This window comes from Carlito syrichta, unplaced genomic scaffold (genome assembly GCF_000164805.1).
Source record: "Carlito syrichta isolate Samal-C Ts95f unplaced genomic scaffold, Tarsius_syrichta-2.0.1 Scaffold304553, whole genome shotgun sequence".
Lineage (NCBI taxonomy): Eukaryota > Metazoa > Chordata > Mammalia > Primates > Tarsiidae > Carlito > Carlito syrichta.
The window spans coordinates 1,660,651-1,678,838 of NW_007248649.1; the positions used below are offsets into that span (position 1 = coordinate 1,660,651).

General features: G+C 42.2%; 1 pseudogene across 1 annotated transcript; it reads right to left on the reverse strand.

Annotated features, from left to right (window-relative positions):
• Positions 1 to 7,938: 7,938 nt before the first annotated feature.
• On the reverse strand, positions 7,939 to 8,939 carry LOC103262555 (annotated as a pseudogene). The gene has a single exon (XR_002482086.1). The product of XR_002482086.1 is annotated as a COP9 signalosome complex subunit 8 pseudogene (transcript).
• Positions 8,940 to 18,188: the final 9,249 nt, after the last annotated feature.

The window sequence follows — 18,188 nt, forward strand, 5'->3', positions numbered from 1 at the left end:
CCAGCACTTTGGGAGGCTGAGGTGGAGTATTGCTTGAGTCCAGGATTTCAAGACTAGCCTGGGAAACATAATGAGACCTTGTCTCTACAAAAATAAAAATTTTAAAAAATAGCCAGGTGTGGTGGTACACGCCTGTTGTGTCAGCTACTTGGGAGGCTGAGGCAGAAGAATTGACTTGAGCCCAGGAGGTCAAGGCTGTGGTGAGTCATGATGGTGCCACCGTACTCCAGCTTGGGCTACAAAGTGAGAATCCAACTCAAAAAAACAAAAAATTAAAGCAACATTTCTGGGTCCATGGCCTCACCACAGAGTCACTCATGTTAAAAGTTGATCCCTGGGGAGGGCCTCACTAAGGAGGCAGGGATGGAATCGGGCTTGAGAAAAGGATGGGACTTAGACAGGGAGGGAGAAGGAGTGGGGCAAAGGCAGGAAGGTGGTGCCTTTCGGAGTCTATTCACTTCCAATCCAGACTGTCTCTCATCCTAGGGCTAGAGCCTTCAGATGGGAGAAATTGATAGTTTATAAAGCACTGTAGATAATGAGTTGAATGTAATTTTAAAAACTAAATTATATCAGCAACAGTCTCCCCTTCGACTTACCTTCATCTTGTCACAAAACTAAGACTACATTTTGCTGTAAGATACACACATTACCAAATTAAACTTGCAGAGAATGAAAAGACAAGCCATAGGGTGGAAGAATATATTTGCAAAAGACATATCTCATAAAGAATCAGTATTCGATATACCAAGAATTCATTTTTTTTCTTTTTTTTGAGTTGGAGTCTCACTCCATTGCTCAGGCTGGAGTACAGTGGCACACTCACAGTCACCCCAGAATTAACTTGCTAAGCTCCGGCAATCCTTCTGCCTCAGCCTTCAAGTAGCCAAAACTACAGGCGCACACTACCACGCCCAGCTAATTTTTGATTTATTGTAGAGATGAGGTCTCTCCAAGTTGCCCGGGTTGGTCTCAAACCCACAGACTCAGGCAATCCACTCACCTCAGTCTCCCAAAGTGCTGGGATTATAGGCTGAGCCACTGAACCTGGTCCCAAGAATTCTTAACACTCAACAATAAGTAAACAAACAACCCAATTAAAAAATAGGTCAAAGACCTGAACAGACACCGCACCAGAGGAGATATGGTCTGCGATGGCAAATAAACATGGGATTGCTGGTGAGAATACAAAATGGTATACCCACTTTGGAAGACAATTTGACAGTTTCTTACAAAGCTAGACATACTCTTACCATACAAGCCAGCAATCAGGCTTGTTGGTATTTACTCAAAGGAGCTGAAAACTTATGTCTACACAAAAATCTGCATATAGATGTTTATAGCAATTTTGTTCTCAATTGCCAAAACTTGGAAGCAACCTAGATCTCCTTCAATAGATCAATGGATAAACAAACTCTCCATAAGATGGAATAATATTCAGTAATAAAAGGAAGTGTATTATCAAGCCATGAAAAAACATGGAAGAACTTAAATGCATATTATAGGTGAAAGAAGTCAAATTGAAAAGGCTACATATTGAATGATTCCAACTACATGGCATTCTGGAAAAGGCAAACTTCACCAGGCTGAGTTCTACACCGACACATCCAAAGTTTGGATAGAGGCTTGGAGAATGCCAGAAAGCCACAAGGCAGGGGCTCTGTGGTTTCCCAGGCTAGAGGCAGCCATGGGGGAGGCTGAGAACGCACAATTGGTCCATTTACTTTGAGGGAGCTGTCTTGTCCGCCCACACCCTCCCAAGCCTTTCCAGGGGTTAGGGAGGTGGAAGAGAGGAGAGACCACAGAGGATTGTGAGGACAAGAGAACTCTTTATGATACGATAATGGTGGGTACATGCCTTTATTAGTCTCCAAACCCATAGAGTGTTCAACAACAAGAGTGAGCCCCAATACAAACTATAGACTCTGGGTGATAATGGTGTGTCAATAGATTTATCAATTGCCATGAAGGTAACACTCTGGTGGGGGACCCTGATCACCAAGAAGGCTGGGGGGTAGATAGAGAGTATATGGGAAATCTCTATACCTTCCTCTCAATATTAAGATAAGTTAAACTATTTTTGTACTGGAATCTGCTTTCCACTCCCAACATGGAGGATAGAAATAGTTCTGTCGTGGATTCATCCAGGAGCTGAGTGGTGGATAGCAGACAGCTGGCAGATATTCAGGAAAACAGTGCAGGTTGACTTGGTAACCACCTTATATCCATATTTTGGTTTTCTTCAAGTCACTTCACCAGGCTGAGTTCCACATTGGCACATCCAGAGTTTGGAGAGAGGCTTGGGGAATGCCAGAAAGCTACAAGGCAGGGGCTCTGTGGTTTCCCTGGCTAGAAGCAGCCATAAAGGAGGCCGAGAAAGCACAATTGGTCCATTTACTTTGAGGGAGCTGACTTGTCTGCCCACACCCTTCCCAGTCTTTCTCTCACACAACAATGCATTTTCTTTTGGAATGATAGCATTTAGTTTGGGGCCATCTCTTCCTCTTAACCCAAGTGTGGAAACACCTTCTCAGGCTTGGTTGATGTTTTCAGTGTCATCAGCTAACTTGAGGTAGCATCTGTTGGAAAGCAGGGTCACTTCCCCATTCTTGATGCCTTCTCCCTCATCCCCTCAAGTTCCATCAGCCCCTCCTCTTCCCACTCCCTTTTTGTACTCACCGCAGGGACAATCAATTTAAAATCCATCCTTACGATGCCAAACTTTCACCTATTTCTCTTCTTTCATCAAAGCCCAGGTTACAGCAATGGAGTAGTTCTAGTCGAGCTCTGCTACTAACTAGCCGGGTGACCTGGAATAGCCAGGTTGTAGACAAGGCACGAACTTGCCCTCGCAGCCCCTGTTAGTTTCCTGCCTTCATCTCAGAATCCCAACCCAGCCACAGCCCTGATGTCCACACCTCCACTAGGCTGGACCGGGAGTTCCTGCAGGTGGGTTGCAGCAATAGATCAGACACACATAACTAGGAGGTTGCTCTCGTGTCAACTAGCTAGGTTGGCCTCAAGCAAGTTACTTTACTTCTGTAAGCCTCGGTTTATAAGGATAATAATAGCACTACTTTGTGTGTAGGAGTATTGCAGAATAAATGAGAAATGTATGATAAACATTAGCACAGTTAGCTAGTTATTAATGATAATGATGGTGATGGTGGTGATGATTATGGAGATGCTAACAGGCAGTCCCATCCCACTCCAGGATATTTTGAGGGCTTCGGCCAGTGGTAGCCCGGAGAAGGCCTTGTCTTGGCTCTAGACTGAATCGTGTTCTCCTTTGCTCTCCTGGGATCTCTGTCCACACTGGCACATACAGACATGCCTATTGCAGAGAGCACTCAGGCTTCTCAACTGATTTACAGAATACAGCCCCTTTACTTTTATTTTCTTCATTTGTTTTCTTTATTTTCATAACTCAAATGTATGTTTTATCGCAAGATGGGGGCTCTTCCACTTAACTCCCTCAGAATGTCTGGCAATGCCTCTGGTCACCATCTGGGCTCTAGGACAGGCATCAGAAAGAATGGAGGATGTCTGGAAAACTTCCCTCCCTGCCCATCAAGTACTACTAACCATAAACAAAAACGCCACTGGAGTCTGACATTTCCTTTGTTTCCCTACAGATTTCTCCCCGAAGAGGCTCATTTTGCTTTGGAACTCAGTTTACTCTCACTGAGCTGAGCCGCACTGTTGAAACTTCATGTTTTATACCCCCTAGTATGTAGATTACAAGAATTTCCACAAGCTCTGGAACTGCATGTGTGTAGAAGTCTGCCAGAGACAAGTTGTACAAATGGAGTTAAAAATAAACTTTTTGCAGATCCTGGGTTCACCATAATTTTTTTCAGAAAATGATTCCATTTTTCCTTATCTTTTATCAAAATCTAGAATAGAATTGCACTTTCCTTTGGTGTAACAAGTAGGATGAGGCAATTTCCTATCTCAAAGAGTATTTTTTTTCTTTTTCTTTTCTTGTGTGTGTGTGTGTGTGTGTGTGTGTGTGTGTGTGTGTGTGTGTGTGTCTCACTCTCATTGTCATCCAGGCTGGAGTGCAATGGCACGATCACAGTGATCACAGCTCATGGCAGCCTTGACCTCCTCAGCCTCCTGAGTAGCGAGGACTACAGGGACTGCCGCTCTGTCCCAGCTTATTTTTCATTTTTGGTAGAGATGAGGTCTTGCTGTGTTGCCCAACTTGGTCCCTAACTCCTGGGTTCAAGCAGTCCTCCCACCTCAGCCTCCCAAAATGCTGGGATTACAGGTATGCTCCATTGTGCCCAACCTCTTTCAACTTTTTATTGATATATAGCATATATACAAAGAGGAGCACAGATTTCAAGTATATAACTCAGTGAATTTTTGTACAACACAACCACACGTGCACAGATAGGTATGTGTCTGACCCCTCAGCTCAAAATAGAAAATATTTACAACATCATGGAAGATCCCTAATACTCCCTAATAATGCCCCTTCCCTGTTAATTCCAATGGCTGCCCCAGACAAAATGACTTTAATGTCTCTATTACCATGAACTAGTTTGTTCTTGACATTCAGGTAAATGGGATGGTATAGGATGGGATCTTTAGCACTGGGATGGGAACTTTCACTGATTTCCCATGTCTGTAGATTCTCCAGGTCATGTGTAGCTGTGCTTTTTTTTATTGCTGTGTGTTTTTCTATTGTATATATATTCTATTTTTTTTTATTCATCTCACTGCTGGTGGATATTTGGGTTGTTTCCAATTTGGAGGTATTTGGAATTAAGCTGTTGTGGACATTCTTGTACAGTCTCTTAGGCAGCAATCTTATTTCTTAGACTACATACTTCGTAAGACTGTTAGGTCCCAGGGTGGACATAGTTTAGCCATAGTAGATATTGCCAAATGGTTTTTCAAATGGCTGCGCTAACTTAAATTCCCACTAGTGAAGTATGAGTGTACAAGTTACTCCTTGTCAACACTTAGCCTTGCTGCCCTTTTAATTTGAGCTATTCAGGTGGGTGTATAATAGCATTTCACTGTGATCTGAATTTGTGTCTCTAATGTTAAATAATTTTATTTGCTTATTGGCTATTTGGTTATTCTCTTTTGCAAAGTACCTGCTATGGCTTTCATATGGTTTGTTTTTCCTCACCAAAGCTCATATTAAAATTTGGCCCCTAATGTGGCAGTGTTAGGAGGCGGGTCTTTGTGGGAGGTGTTTGGGCTATAGGGGGTGGATCTTGAGGTAGTGAGTGAGTTCTTGCACTCAGAAAGCTCAACTAGTTCTTGAAGGAATGGATTAGTATCCACAAAAGTGAGTTGTTATAAAACTAGGGTGCCCCTAGGGTTTTCCTCTCTTTGGACATGTCTGTTTCCCTTTTGACCATGTCCACAGCACGAAAGCTTTTGCCAGAAACCAGGTCATATCCTTGAACTTCACAGCCTGTGGAACCATGAGCTAAATAACCCTCTTTCTCTATAAATTACCCAGCCTCAAGTATTCTGCTATGCAACACAAAACAGACTAAGACAGCACCTGTTTAAATCTTTTGGTCATCTAAAAAATGAGATTGTTTCTCTTTTTTTTTGTTTGAAGATTTCCACTACATATTCTGGACACTAATGTTGGGTATAGGTTTTATGAACATCTCTCAGTCTGTGATTTGCCTTTTCACTCTCTTAACGGTATCTTTTGGTGAAGAGAAGTTTCTTAATTTTGATGTAGTTCAATTGATCAACCTTATTTTTAATGGTTACCACCTTTTGTAGTTCACTTAAGAAATATTTGACCACCCCTATGGTCATAAAATTGCTCTTCTATGTTTTATTCTAGAAGCTGCACTGTTTTACCTTTCACATTAAGATCTAGAACTTAGTTTACATGTATTTTTGTGGGTAGTATTAAGTGAGTATCAAAGTTCATTTTTCCCATATAGATAAATGATTGACCCAAGACCATTTGCTAAAAGAACCACTCTTTCCTCACTGAATTGCAAGGTGCCTCATCATAAATCCAGTAGTTGTGTATGTAGAGGTTTGTTTCTGTGCGCTCAGTTCTGCTCTATGGATCTGTTTGAATATTCTTGTTCCAATATCATGTTGCTTCATTACAGCCTTTATTCTTGAATGCAAGTCCTCTTCATAGGTATGAATTTCCTAGGAAAAAAAAGCATCATGGTTTTTGCAATTGATGTTCTCACCCACCTCTATAACATAATTTCCCGAACTTTTTAGGTTGGATATTCTTAAGTCACTTTTTAAAATAGTAGCAGAAAGCTAAACTGACATGCGTTTTATCTTTTAAGTGGCCATTTTCTTGAAGTGTAGCATCTAGAGAGACGTACATACATCATAAGTGTACTGCTTGATGAATTTTCATTAAAATGAATGCACTCATGTATTCAGCACTCAGATCATTAATATCCCCCTCCTGTCCCCCTCTTAATCACTGTTCTCTCTCAAGACAGCCACTGTTCTGACATCTAACACCATTGACTGATTTTGCTAGACTTGGAGCTCCATGTAAATAGAACATGCAATACTCATTCTTTTGTGTCTGCTATATTTGATTCAACATTCTTTCCATAAGCTTTATCCACACTGTTACATATAATTGTAGCTTCTTTATTGTCATTGATATATGGTATTCCATCATATACACTTACCATGATTTTTAATACACTTTATTGTTGAATATTTCGGGCTCCCCTCCACCCCACCCATTCCATTTTTGACTACTATGAATAGTACTGCTATGAGCATTGTTATATATGTGTCTTGATGAACATTAGCATGCTTTTCTGTTGGGGGTATACCTAGGAGTAGAATTGCTGCTTCGTAGGGCGTGTATAAAACTAGCATTAGTAGATACCGTTAAGCAGTTTTCCAAAGCAGGCGCACCAACTTATATTCCCTCCAGTGGCATATGAGAGTTCTAGTTGCTCCACATCTTCCCCAACACTTCATATTATCTTTTCCATGTTCACCATTCTGGTGGGTGGTGCAGTCATCTCTCATTATGGTTTTAATTTGAATCTACCTGATGACTAAAAAAATTGACCCTTTTAAAATACATTTACTGACCATTACCCCCTTTTGTGAAGTGTCCATTTATCTTACCTTTTTTCTAATTGAGCTGTCTACCCAACATAGCTATTAGATTATGCTTGATAATTGTACCTTTCAAAACTTTTCTCTTATTACTTATTATCGCTATGCTTGATTTATCAGAGTTTTTAAAATATCAGAATCACCTGAAACTTTATATAAATGCTATTGCTGGGATCCCATTCCAGATTATTATTATTATTATTATTATTATTAGTTAAATATTTATTGAACAAATGCAGAATAAATGAACTAAGGGGAAGGGGTGTTTTTACCTGAAAACACAACAAACAACTTCAAATACTCAAAAGCCTGTCACACAAAGAATAAAAGACTTGTTTAGTATTTCTCCAAAGGGTAGAACTTGAATCAAGAGATAAATATAAGCAACCAGTAGGCTGCAGGATGGTTGTACAAAGTGTATCACTTAATAGCTCCTTTCCACATATAACATATTCCATACTTAAGTTTACCTTCTTCTGAAAGGACACAGCACAACTTAATACTTCTCACGAATGTCTTAAATAAGTTCCATTTTCACTGCAAGCCCTCCACGGCCAGCAATGGGTGTACTCACACTACTGGAAAAAAAATCTAAAGTTAACAAACTGGTTTACTATGAGAATGATTTATTTGTTTCTCAGCTATATTTCTGTATTTGGCATTAGTAGCTCTCAGGATATGGGGAGAAAAGAGAGCATATTCTACAAAGAAGGTGAATCACAGTCTCCAGCAATTCAGATATTGCCCCTGGGGACAGTTCTCCTCAAATTCCAAATGAATCACTACAATTATCAACCAGTGGTACAGATAAGAGTTTGGCCTGTGTTGGGGCAGGGAAAAGAAAGTTGACAACTACTGTTCTACATGAAACAGGAGATCTTATTTTATGAGTCACCACAAAATATAAACTAACCCCATAACACTGATGGGCTCCATCCAGATCGTTAAATATTACAAAATGAGCATTGTTTCAACAACTATTCAGCATAATGTTTTAGGACAAAACACATATAATATACCTTATATATGTATCATATCTCATACTCAGTAAGGAATGCTGAAGTGCTTAATCCATCTAATAAATTGAAAATAAACATTTTACATTTCTATATTTGTCAGTATGCAGAATTCTGAAGGTGGATCTTGAACTCAGGGTGATAAATCAGTTTTCAAGGAAAGCCACATAATCGGTCAGTCTGGCTAACTGCTGTTCATTAGGGATTGGGGGAACTGGTGTAGGCTCTGAAACGGAGTAAACTTATTAAAGGAAGTATCCAGGGCCCCTGCAACTGGCTTTCTGGGCAGAACAATTCTTGTGGTGGAGTCGGCTTGCCATCCTTGTTCTAATATACCTTTCACAGCCTCTTCTACAGGAAGTCCAATGAAGGCTGCAAAGTCATCGGCTACTATTGAGGTGTATGCTTGGGAGAACAGGGCGAAGGCTCCTCTCCTTGTCGCATCTCTAAGTGCTTCGATGATTGGCTGGACTGTCTCAGACCACTGGTGAGCACTGATGGTCGTGTAGATCCCAGGGAAATCTCTCTGCTGGATTCTCTGTCCTACTGGCCAAATTCCCCCAAGTTCAGAATTTGCAGATTTTATAGCAGGTGGAATTCTTTTCCAAAGATATCTTGCATTATTCATGTCATTATGGAGCAAATATAAAGCTAGAAGCTGACCATACACTGGGGGTGTAGCAATTCCTCCAGGAGCCTCGAGTTCCTGGTTCTCGCACTGATCCAGCAACTTTTTGAAACGGAAGGCACTTTCCACCATCACCACCACTGACATCTTCCCAGTCAGTCTCGCCGCCGCACCACCCCGGACCCCAGACCGTCCCTTGGGGCGTGGCACCCGTGATGATGATCCATTCCAGATTATTAAATCAGGACTTCAGTGTAAGCATCAGCATTGGTGTTTTTTAAACTTAAAAATTTTTTATTTCAAGCTTACAATATTATTGCAAAAATAGTACACAAAATTTTCATATTCCCTCACACAGTTTCCCAAAATGTCAACATTTTACCACCTTTGCTTCATTATTTATTATATCCAGGTTTAGATCAAGATCTAGTCTATTGTCTGAATAATTTGAGAGTAAGTTGCAGATATAATGCCCATTTACTTCACTCTAGCAGTTTTGTTTTTGTTTTTTTATTTTATTGTTGTTGTTGTTGTTTTTAGTTGGGTTTCACTCTGTTGCCCAGCCTGGAGTGTAATGACACAATCATAGCTCACCACAGCCTCAACCTCCTGGGCTCAGGCAATCCTTCTGCCTCAGCCTCCTGAGTAGCTGGTAATAGAGGTGTATGCCACCACACCCAGCATATATAATTTATGATGTCTTACTATGTTGCCTAGGCTGGTATCAAACTCCTCCTTCATGCAGTCCTCCCACCTCGACCTCCCAAAGTCCGGCAATTACAAGTGTGAGCCATCATGCCAGATTCAGTCTGGCAATTTTGAGAGAGGTTTTTCCTTGTAATTTGGTTTATTTCTACTACATAAATTTTAAAGTTATTTTATTGAGTCCAATTAGATTATATCTTCTGGGGATTTTTTTTAACTTTCTTCTTAACAAACATATGATGCTCTTCTTTAATTATTTATATATAATTATATATATATATGTTTTTTGAGTTGGTGTCTCACTCGGTCGCCCAGACTGGAGTGCAGTGGCACACTCCTGGCCACTGCAGCCTCAACCTGCTGGGCTCCAGCGTTCCTTCCACCTTAGCCTTCCAAGTAGCCAGAACTACAGGTGTGCGCTACCATGCCTGGCTAATTTTTTATTTATTGTAGAGACAAGGTCTTGCCAAGTTGCCCAGGCGGGTCTCAAACCTGCAGGCTCAGGCAATCCACTCACCTTGGCCTCCCAAAGCGCTGGGATTACAGGCTGAGCCACTGAGCCCGGCCCTATTAATATTTGTTTCCTTAAATTCCCTATTATCCAATATTAAAATTATACATTATTTTTATTTTGATTAATAGTTGGCTGTATATATTTCCCCTGTCTTTATCTTTTACCTTTTTCTGTGAATTTGCTTTAATTGTGACTCTTCTATCTTTTTTTTCTTTATTTCTTTTTGCTTTCTCACTTTCATTGAGTGTCGTTACGGTTTTAACTGACAAGATCAGCATTAAGGATATCATGAATATTGATATATTTGGACTTATTACTTCCATCTTATTTAGAGATTTCTATTTATTTATTTATTAATTATTATTATTTTTAATTGGAGTCTCACTCTGCCACCCAGACTGGAGTGCAGTGGCCGCTCCCGGCCACCGCAGCCTCAACCTGCTGGGCTCTGGCGATCCTTCCGCCTCAGCCTTCCAAGTAGCTGGAACTACAGGCACGCGCTACCACACCCGGCTAATTTTTTGATTTATTGTAGAAATGAGATCTCACCAAGTTGCCCAGGCGGGTCTCGAACCCACAGGCTTAGGCAATTCACTCACCTCAGCCTCCCAAGGCGCGGGATTACAGGCTGAGCCACCGAGCCCGCCTTCTATTTATTATATATATTTTGCCTTTCCTGTCTTCTTTTGGATGGGTTGAATTTTCTTTATTCCTTCTTCCATCTTTCAAAATAGTTCCTTTCTAAATTTTAAAGTCTTCTTTAGATTTCCTAACAAATTTGTTAACAATTCATTTACTGACTATTACTCTTTGAGTCCCCTACCGTCCTTTGGCTTTAATTTCTTTCTTTTGCACCATTTAGCAGTACTTTGACTGATAATCTATAACTAGCAAACTCTCTAAATCTTTGAGTGTCTGAAGATGTCTTTATTTCCTTCCATCTTTGAATACTACTTCAGTTGGTATAGAATGACGCTCCTGTGAGCCATTTATGTTTCAGCTCCTGCTCTGGCTTTGAGATGCACTGTATTTCTGGATGCTTCAATGCATTATATATGTATTAAAGCTGGTAATAGTTCAGAATTTATCTGTATTTAAAATAATGGAGTGGATATTTATCTGTCAGTCCATTTCACCATACTGACTGAGAGTGTGTGTGTGTGTGTGTGTGTGTGTGTGTGTGTGTGTGTGTGTGTGTGAGAGAGAGAGAGAGAGAGAGAGAGAGAGAGAATGGCTTTGATGCAGAAGCCAAGAGAGGAAACAACTTCAGGGAGATGCTGATGATCACTGGTTGCCATTAAGAAAAGCGAAAAAAAAATAAAAACTAGATGTGAACATAGGACTTAGAAGGGTGGTGTTTCATCAGGCTACTGTAAGAGGAAGAAATTATTGATGAAAAAATGAAAGCAGTGGAATCTATACAGTGATCACATAAGGGAATATAGGATGTGGAGATTTGTCTTCCAGAATAGGGAAGACCATAGACTAGAGCCAGCAATTCTCCTCTCCATCTGGCCATCCTATCCTTCTAGTCATCCAAATTTTATTTGGTTCCTCTATAAGAAAGTAACATTTCTTTTTTATTTGGCCAATTCATCCATCCCAGGGTGGCTTTTGCAAAACTCTCTTTTCTAGGAGATCTCCTCAAGCTTGTTGGTTGGAATTTTATTATATTAATCTGGGAGTCCTGATTTGGGGGCTGGGTCTGATCTTCTTGGTGAAGTAGATAAGGATGTGATTGTGTGGTAAAGGCAAATTCAATTGCACCTAACATGTGCCATAGGAAAATGAGAGCAATAAAGAATAAGAGTCAGGGTGACAGCTACTTGGGAGGCTGAGGCAGGATTGCCTGAGCTCAGGAAGTCAAGGCTGCAGTGGGCCATGATCAGACCCCAACTAAAAAAAAAAAAAAAAAAAAAAAGGGAAATAACATGAACAGACATTTTTCAAAAGAAGACATCCAAATGGTTAAAAAGCATATAAAAAAATTCAACATCACTAATCAGAGAAATGCAGATCAAAACAACAATGAAATACCATCTTACACCAGTCAGAATGGTTATTATTCAAAAGCCAAAAACAACAGAGTCAGTGAAGATGCAGAGAAAAAAGAACACTTATACACTGGTGGTGGGAATGTAAATTAGTACAACCTCTATGGAAAACAATGTGGAGATTTCTCAAAGAACTAAAAATAGAGCCACCTTTTGATACAGCAATCTCACTACTGGGTACGTGCCCTAAGAGAAAGAAATCATTATATAAAAATAGTAAGCTTTTTATTTTGGTTATTGTATTTTTTAGTTCCCAAATATTCTTTTGTTATTCTACTACTGATTTCTCATTTAATTCCAAAAAACTCGTTGAGTTTGTTCTTTGCTTTTGCTTTTTCTTTATGTTGTTTTATGACACAGATAGTTTTTAAAGTGTTAATTCTGGCAACCCTCTCAGCCTTTTTTCTCTGTGATTTCTGCCTCTTTTATACTGCTCACATACACCTACTCTGACTAGGACTGAATCCTTGTGGAGCTAGTTTTTTAGTTCTGTAATTCTTTTTATTGAACATTTATCTCTCCAATCAATTTAGAATTTATTTTAGATTAGAGTATGAGGACAGGGTAAAACTTTTTCCCCAAATAAACATGCTCTGTTTTTATGTGTGGGGAAAAAAAGAAAGAGGGTGAAAGGGTGCAGAGCAGTGGTAGAGTGATGAGGGGATAAAGAAAGAGGGAGAGGAAGAGAAAAAAGTAGAAAGAGAAGAAATGGAAGTGGAAAGAGGGAGAGGGTGTAGATATATTGATTGATTAATTGAAGAAGACAATCACAGAACCCATTGCACTTGAACCTCTGAGTGGCTACTGATACTGTTCTACTCCATACCTCAACAGATATGGTCAGTCCCAAGATATCCTCCTTCTACTCCAAGATACCGTTAGTCATTCTCCTTATCCGTTGATGCATTCACTTGTTGTAATCCTCAAGCAAATCCTCTCAAACTAAACATGCCCGGTGTTTGGGGGCAGTGTAATGCCTGCAGGTGCACCTCATCCAGAGGAAATATTCAGGGTCCGAATGTAGGAAGTGTCCCTAATTTTCTCTTCCTTGGACTGAAAGCCTCTGGGTTCATATTTCCTCCATGACATTGATCCGTGAGGTTTTATTGTGTAAACCTTCCTCAAGCATCTTATAACTGACCCCATTGTAAACATTTTAATTGAGTTGTAATGCCCTCCAAATGTGAACTGGGTTGAGTGAACAGAATGATTGTTGACATGGCTGTTTAGAGAAGTAGCCATAGGAATGGAGGTGGGACAAGGTCTCTCTGAGCCAAGAACAGCCTTTATGACCAGGTCCTTGAGTAGAAGTAGTGTTGAAAGCCCAGTTGGTGGTCAAAATCCTTAGTTACAGCTGAGCTGCTGAAAATGGTAAGCAGCAAACGCCTAAGCAGCCCTCCTAAGCTGCTGGCCTCAAAGACAGCCTATTCAGTGTTAAAACAAGAAAGAATGAAGTTGAACGCTCTGGAGAACAACCTCAGTAAAGCTTTTCATTAATTGAGGTTTGGATGGGAGTGCTAGAATAATTCTGAGAATCTCCCAAAATTAATTAACTGCTTGGCTGCAACAAATAAATAGAAAGCTTGAGAAAGGTGATTCCACCCTTCTGTCTACTCATGCTGGTAGACTCTTCGAGGGAGACGCAAAAGAAACTGGGGGGCCAGAGTAGTGGGGTAGATAGAATTAAGCCAGTGTCCCTACTGCCCGACGTTGGCCCTCGTTTGGGTTGAGTTTCCATTGTAGAACCCTTTCTGCCAAAGAAGGGAGGCCTTTGTTCAAAGTCCCACTTACTCTTGCAACATCTCCTTTAGGAAGCTATCTTTGTTGCCTTCACACTCTCTTGATGCGTGGGATGGGTTATATCTGCTCTCACGGCACAAACCATCTGTGCTGTGATTGGCGGTTCTGTGTCAGTCTTTGCCAGTTCGCCTCTCAGAGAGGAGACGTGTCTTAGTTGTCTGTCTACTTCAGCTTCTATCACTTGGTGTAGCCTGTGGTCGTGGGTAATCTGTTTTGAGCAGAATTGACATTAGAAAGTTACTGAGGTGTGTACACGGTTTATTTTGGTACTATTGTAATTGGTTGCCAGAAAAGTCCTTAACGGTAGGAATTGGTTGTGCATGGGTGGGTCACTGTGTGTATTTTAATGGTGTCTAACACAATGTCCATCGCCACCTTGATGGGCATGCTAGACCCCTGCTAGCTGGGCAGCTATTTCCAAAGCTAATCAGAGCTCCTGGCACATCAATGAAGCGACGCTCTCCTCATCTCTGCCTCAGTGTGCCTGGCCCGCAAGTGTTTGAACTAAGTTAGATTGGAGCTCTTAACTCTGTAAAGGTTTTGCACGAGGGTGTTTTTCCCCTGAATGTCACCACTCTGGGAGTCTGCAACAGTAACAAGAGAATGCAGGAGGGATTTGAACTTACCATTGAACAAGGAGTTCTTGGGGGAAGGTTTTTGCCAAAAAGCTCTTCCTCTGAGAAGATCTGCAAGGTGAAGGGTGTTGGCGGATGTGAACAGCCATGGACATTGTGGGCTCCATAGCCCTGCATGGCCCCAGACACTAGGCAGGCAATGGCATATACACGCAACAGCTGGCATTCTCTGTCTGGTTCCATCTAACTACCTACCTAGCTTCCTTCTTTCCCTCCTTCCTTCCTCTTTTTGTTACTTTTCTTTCTTCTTCTTCCTGTTTTGTTTTTGTTTTTGTTTTTTTTTTAGTCAAAGTCTCATTATGTCACCCAGGCTGAAATGCAGTGGCATGATCACGGGTCACTGCAACCTCTACCTCTTGGGCTCAAGTGATCCTTCCACCTCAGCCTCCCAAGTAGCTGGGGCTATAAGCACCCACCACCACACCCAGATAATTTTTAAAAATTGTTTATAGAGATGAAGTCTGGCTATGTTGCCCTGGCTGGTCTCAAATTCCTGGGCTCAAGCGATCCTCCCACCTTGGCCTCCCAAAGTACTGGGATCATAGGCTCCACGCCCCAGCCCTTTCTTTCTTTCTTTTTCTTTCTTCCCCTTCCTTCCTTCCTTCCTTCTTTCCTTCCTTCCTTCTTTCTTCTTCTTTAATTTTGTATATATATATATATATATATATATATATGTATATATATATATATATATATATTTTAGAAACAGGGTCCCATTCTGTCACCTAGTCTGGTCTCAAAACTCCTAGACTCAAGTGATCTTCCCACTTCAGGCCCCCAAATCACTGGGACTATAGGCATGAGCCACCATGCCCTTCTTTCTTGGTAATTTTAGTCCACGGGAGAAAATGAGCATGACCGAGAAGAGGTCACATTTGAAGCTTATCAGCAGCTAACACCTCACGCTTACCAGTTAGCGCTTAGCTAAGTGAGCTACTGGTTTGGAAGGGGCTGCCTGGGATGGGGCAGAGTGACAAGCAGACCTCTAGAGGCATGGGAAGTTTCAGTAATACACTGTTTCTGCTTTATGATTTTGTTCAGGTTCTCGACTGCTCAAAATCACCTTGTAAGCTTTGCGTGTATGAGCCCCAGGCCAACACATGTAGTCCCAGCCTCTTGGGAGGCTGAAGTGGGAGGATAGCTTGAGCCCAGGAGGTTGAGGCTACAGTGAGCATGAATTTGTCATTGCACTCTAGCCTGGGCAATGGAGTGAGATCCTGAATCAAAAATAAAAATAGGGGCAACCCCTTTGGGTCCCCTCCCACTGTGGAAGCTTCTCTGTCCTCTCAATAAATCCTGTTTTCTCATTTAAAAAAAAATAAAAAATAAAATAGTAATCATTTGTTGTTACATAAATATACTTAACACGACTAAACCATACACCTAAAGGCTGATGGTATATATATATAAATATATATATATGCTATCTAGGAGTCTAATTTAACCACATGCCCTGTGTTTTTATTTGCTACATCTGACAGCTCTGAAATTGGAGCCAAGGACTTCCCTTCCCTCCCTGCATCACTCCAAGCCAGGGGTGTGATCATAACGATTCAAGTGGGCTCAGAAATTCAACCCCCAAGGCAGGTTTCTCCTGATGCAGGTTGAGGCGCAGACAGTCCAGGAGGGAGGATGCAGAGCCTTGCTCCCCCTTGAAGGGCACTGGGGATGTCTCGTAGGAACCCCGAGTCTCCTGGACCCCCCGGGGCTGCCCTCCAGGAAGGGAAGAGACTGAATCTCAGGTACCAAAAGATCCTGCAGGACAGGCCCTGACAGAAGTCAAAATCAATGGCCTGGATATGGCTGTCATCACTCCCTCTCCCACTGACGGTCACACCCAAGTCTTGCAGGAGCAAAGCCATGCCAAGGAGCACTCTGCCATAAGCAGAGCCAATCCCTCGTAAAAATCCGTTTTTACCAGAAATACCATAGTGAGTGATCCTTTTATCCTGTTGACAACAGGACAGACCTCAGGCTTTCTTTAATTAGTGAACTTCCCCCATGCTTTTAGAACAGGTTTCCATTTGGAAAAAAAGAAGAAGAAAAAGAAACATTGGCCAGAGGATTGCAGAAGCAAATTGTTCCTGGCCAAGGGACGGGCCACAGGTGGGTGTCTTCAGGGAGCCAAGACATCAGGTGTGCGTGTGGCAGATGAGTGGGTGTGTGAAGAGAGGCTGCATAGGACATGTTCTGGGAGATTCTGAGAGCCGGGCTTATCCTGTTCTAGGTTCACTGCAGGGGTGAGGTCAGGCTGCTGTTTGCTTCCAACTGCGATGTCCTCTCACCACCCCCCTCCCGTCAAAGTCGGTGGTAAGAAGTTGGAGAGGTAGTGACAACAACACAGTGGACAGTGGCGAGGGTGAGGGAACTCCCCGTGGTGGGAGTACTAGTAGAGAAGAGTAACTTGCTCCGGCCTAGGGGTGCATCAGGGGATGGACAGGACCAGCCAGCGTGGCGGCTAGGGAGGATCGGTCTCATGCAGAGTGCTAAGTTGGTTGGCCACAGAAAATAATGAAGAGAGTAATAATAATAATAACATTGGGCCAGGAGCAGTGGCACACACCTGTAATCCTAGCATTTTGGAGGCTCAGGTGAGAGGACTGCTTGAATCCAGGGGTTTGAGACCAGCCTGGGCAACATAGTGGGAATTCATATATACAAAAATTAGTCAGGCATGGTGGCACGAGCCTGTAGTCCCATCTACTTGGGAGGCTGAGGCGGAAGGATCACCTAAGCCCAGAAGGTGGAGGCTACAGTGAGCTGTGATCATGCCACTGTGCTGCAGCCTGAATGACAGAGTGAGACCTCGACTCAATAACTAAATACATAAAATAATGATAAAATCCTATCTTCTGTGTTAGTGTTCCCCCCAAAAAGACTTGTTGAAGTCCTAAGTCCCAGTACCTCAGAATGTGACCTTATTTGGAAATAAGGAATTAGCTAAGATGATATCATACTGCAGCAGGGAAGAGGGACCCCTAATCCATTATGACTGCTGTCCTTTTAAGAAGGCACCCAGTGAAGAAAAAGACACAGGGAAGACATCATTTGACAACAAAGGCAGAACCTGGGGTAATGCAGTTTTAGGCCAAAAAGCACCAACAATTGGCAGCCATCACCAGAAATAGGAAAGAGGCCTGAGAAGGATCCTTCCTCCTGGGCCTGGGAAGGAATCAACCCTGCTGATACCTTGATTTTGAACTTCAAGCTGCACTGTGAGACAGTACATTTCTGGAGTTTAAGCCATGTAGCTTGTGGTACTTTGTTATGGCTGCCCTAGCCAAACAACACACACCTTGAGAGCAGTCATCACCCATGGAGTTATTACTGTGTGGCACGTACTGTGCTAAGTGGTTTACACAACTTGTATCACTTATTGCTCACCACTGTGCTCTGTGGAAGGGACTACTACCTCCCCCTTGTAATGGTGGGGGAGAGGGAAGCTTGGAGAGGCCTGAGGCTGCAGAACAAGGGCTCACCCCCAGAGATGTCTCAACTGGAAATCTGGGTTCCCAATCACCTGGCCATATGACCTCTGCTCAGCACTGAGTGAGACACAGAGACAGCAACACCAGGTTGATGTCTCCACAGGAGCCACCAAGAGGGCAGCAAGGCCTCAAGGGGCTTCAACTCTTAAGACTAGCAGGAGCCGGGCTCGGTGGCTCAGCCTGCAATCCCGCGCCTTTGGGAGGCTGAGGTGAGTGGATTGCCTGACCCCGCGGGTTCGAGACC